The following is a 4,355-nucleotide window of genomic DNA, read 5'->3' on the forward strand; positions in this document are numbered from 1 at the left end:
CTGAGCCACTGTATTATTTCTTCTCTTTATTTTGTCTTTCCTGTATATTTGAACCACCTCCTAGTCAGATGTTGGCCCTGCTGGACTAATTGCTTATGCCTCATTTCTTTCACATTTTACATTGCTTATTTTTTTCTGTTTCCTGTGAATTTCCTTATCTTTCCATCCTTCTATTATGGATGCAACATTTCCTTGAATCTCTCCAGGAATACATAATTTGTAACCCTAAGCATCCCGGTATGACTCCAGATGGAGTTACTTTTTGATTAGTTTGTATTGAGTTTAGAGACTGTTTTATTAGCTAAAAGGTAGATTTATAGAGGTTTGGCATAGGTGTTGAAAACTGTCATTCTCTAATTGAGACCTTCCTCTGGCTGTACTCAGAAGAATGACCAGAAGTAGAAGGAAAGAAAGGAGTGCTTGAAAAGAAAGTGAGGGGTTGTCTGAAGAATTTTATATTGAAGGGTATTCCTCTATGGTACAATCGTGCAATTCCTCCTTTGTGTTTTGAAAACTTTAAGGCACTATCAAATGAAAATTTCAACAGTTTTGTCTCGTAGTGTGGCCACTGTAATTGGGGTTCAGAGACCTAGGTTCTAGAGTTGAACCTGTATTTAGTCAGGATTCTTTTGGAAGTGACCAAAAGCCAATAGTGTGTAAACATCAGTGGGGTTTAGTGGGAACATGCTATAAGGGTGGCTGTGGAGTTGGAGGGAGAGCAGTGGGAAGTGGGGTGCTGCTAGGACTCTCAGGGTTCACCTTGTATCTTGATTCTCTCTTAGGGTCAGTGTCATGTCATGCCGTTCTTATGGTTAGGGACACAGCTTTTGACAGCTCTGACTTTACGATTGAAGGGGAAAGGGAGAGCAGAAGACTATCCCTCAAGCTTTGGCATGAAAACTCTCAGGGATGGACACAGACTGGCTCTAGTTTGGTCACTCTGGACTAGTTGTTATGGCCTGGAAGGTAGCTGGTAAGTAAGACTGGTCTCTAGGTCTAGGGCACAGCCCACCTCTGGGATAGAACAAAAGAGGGGTAAAGCTTGGGCAGCGGGCTGTGGTTCAGTTATTAGGACACTGGCCCCACATACCGAGGGTGGTGGGTTCAAACCCCGCCCCAGCCAAACTGCAACAAAAAAAATAGCCTGGCATTGTGGCGGGTGCCTGTAGTCTCAGCTACTTGGGAGCCTGAGGCAAGAGAATCACCTAAGCCCAAGAGCTGGAAGTTGCTATGAGCTGTGACACCACGACACTCTACCGAGGGTGACAAAGTGAGACTCTGTCTCAAAAAAAAAAAAGAGGGGTAAAGCCTTCAGGATGGGACCCACTATAGCCATACTGTTGGGGTAGGCGAGGAGGAGCAGTTTTCCCAGGAAGGGAAGGGCCCCGGATATATCTTAGCCCAGATGTCCTTGAATCTCTGATGCTAACTAGATCTGTGACTCTTGGACCACCCCAGACCTCAGCTTTTCCATCCTACAGAGTTAGACACGTGGATGAAGATGTATGGATTCTTTCTCAGCTCAAATATACTATGATTTTGCTGCAAATCACATTCTTTGCTTTATTCTTTTTTAACTTGCATGAGAACCAAATATCTTTGTTAAAGACCGGAAAATCGTGATTCCACACGCTAAATAGGAGAAGGAAACAGATCTATTTAAAGAACATCCTGCCTCTGAGGATTTTTAAGAAGGTAAAGTATATTCTTGTAGTTATTGTTTCACTCTTGGAACAGAGATATAAATATCCATCCACACTTTTCCCACAGTGCACTTGACCCTGTAAGGAGGGCTTTGAATGTGTCAGAAGGTCCCCGGGGGCTCAGCATTGCATTCTCTTGATGCCAGCTGGTCAGGGAAGGCAGCCTTGGGTGCCATGTGGCTCCCAGATATAGTTCTACCAATAGGAGTTTGATCAAACGGTCCTCAAATGCAGCTGCAGCTGCCTCTCTATACACGGAAGAGGCCAGCTGACAGGCCGTCACATCTTACTGTCATTCTTATGTGTAAGTGTAAGAAAGAGCACGCAATTAAAATCCAGCCTGTGATTATTTTCAGTAGCCATTAATCTCTGATTTTCTCCAACTACCAGAGCACTTAAAAAAAGCCGTAATTTTTTCCAGCACAATTGTCAAGGTTCTTATTTGTTTCTTTTCCCCTGTTCCTTATTCCTTCTCTCCTCTGGTTATATTTTCATTTTCTCTCTTCCTCTCCTCTCCCCCACCATCAATATTACATTGGACTAGAATTTGTTTATTAGTTCCATCAAAGCCTTTGAACCAAGCCTAAAAAGAGGGTTGTATCAGGTAGTCTGCGTAGCTGATACATTGAGTAAGAAGAAACCGCAGAATGGAAATGAAATGGAACTCTATATTTTGCTTCCCACTATGTCCTCAGAACCTTTTCAGAGAGGATGGCCTCCCCCCTGGACGAGCACAAGGGCAGACTGTGTGTGGGATTCCTTCCCATCTATATTTCCCCCTGCTCTCCGCAGAGGGAGGCCAACCTGTACGGATTACATCAATACACTCCATGCCTGCTGGATTGTGGTTGGATGTGGGCCATGGGGAACCCCAGCAGGAAAGTGGAGGGAGAGAAGAAAGCGAGGTCAGGGAACTGAATCTCCTGCCTCCCTTCCTGGGAGGTCACCCCAGCTGGCAGCGACCTTCGGCAGAATGGTGATCCTCTCAAGGTGGATCTCTTACCTTTGGTCTTCAGGTAAGTAACGTCTCCTGGCATCCTGTGGATCCTGGGAGGGGTGGCATTGGCTCCAGTGCATCTAACCTAAATTCCTGCACAGCCCATCCTGGTTCTCTCTTACATGCTATCTACACTTTTGCAAAGGCATCCTCCCCTGTTACCAGAATTTGAGTGTGCCCTCTGCCATGTGTTTTGCCATGGCCCTCTTTGGGAGTAGACAATTCTGTAGGTCATTTAGTTACAAACGGAATCGCAATGAAGAAATGATAGCATCCAGTCCAAGATATTAATCAACACTGCAATCTTCACTTCAGGATAAGAACTGTTTCCCTCCAGCCCCAGGGCTGGTGGGGAAGGGGTGTGTGTAGCCAGCCCTGCTCTCTTTGCCACCTCACTTGCTCTTTGCTGTTTCCACTTCTGCCTGGGCAGAGATGGGGGAGGAGGAGCACAGGACAGTTCTCACCTGAACCTATTCAGCCATAACTTGGTTTGGCACCCTCAAGCCCGGCCTGGTTAGAGCTGATGCGCTCTCCTCGTCCCTTGGGAACTCTCTGCTCCTACCAAACCTCAGCTGTACACCCAGCAAGCTCTTACTTCCAGCTGGCTCTCCCTCTGAGTCCTGTTCACGTTCAACTCATTGATGCTGAAGAGCCTTCTTCATCCTTCCTGGTTATCTCCTTGGGTAGAACTTAAGGACTCCAGGTGACCTTCTCACCAGCCAAGTTCAGATCTATCCATAACAAAGGTGACCCAGATGTGCTATCCACAATAAAGCCCTTCCTCTTATAGGGCTTTGGGTGCTCTTTCTCTCCATTAGGCCTCGTCTTCCTGCAACACATGGAAGGCATACATTGGTTTGGCAGGAAAATGCGGAACATCTCAAAGCAGAGGTCTTACAGCTTATAGGTGGGTTTAAAGAATTGCAATTGGTTAAAGAATGAAGGTTGGTCTAAAGCAGGGGTTCTCAACCTGTGCGTCACGACTTACAGGAACTGCTTTAAAGGGCACGGTATTAGGAAGGTTGAGAACCACTGGTCTAAAGGCTTGGAATATTTCAAGTCAAGATAAAGGAGTCTGTTAATCAGAGACAGGCTAAGACCATATATTTATTGTATAAACTGAGGACCTGGAGGTTTGTGTTGAATAGCCATGGGCCCATTAATGAGCTACAAAGGGTATCTACCAGAGGGAAGGGGCATGAAGAGGCATGTATGACCTCCCTTCTCTTGGCCGGTAAATCAGTTTTAGGGTATTCCTGGCCAAGAAGGGATCTGTTTAGTCAGCTGGGGGACATTTAAATTTTATTTTAGTTCACACCTTGAATTTAGAAGGAGCTTAAGAAATTTTACCCCCCATAACTACCTGATATAAAGAATATTTTGAATGAAGGCCCTTAGAGATTAACTGGCCATTGAAAGGGGCTTTCCCTCTATCTGCATAAAGGACGGTCCTGATCAGAAGATCAAAGAGGACAATTTACTTCCCTTCCTCTCCCTGTTATCTCAATATATTGCAGGAAAGAAGACCAAGAATGCAACCAGGCCTGGCCCAAATCATTTAAAGCATAATACCTATCTCTCACGACCATTTTTTGCACCTATACTCCTCACTTTCCCCTCCTTTCTAAAAGGCCTATATAAGAATATCTGAACTG

The sequence above is a fragment of the Otolemur garnettii genome, unplaced genomic scaffold (genome assembly GCF_000181295.1).
Source record: "Otolemur garnettii isolate 467f Iridium unplaced genomic scaffold, OtoGar3 scaffold00111, whole genome shotgun sequence".
NCBI lineage: Eukaryota > Metazoa > Chordata > Mammalia > Primates > Galagidae > Otolemur > Otolemur garnettii.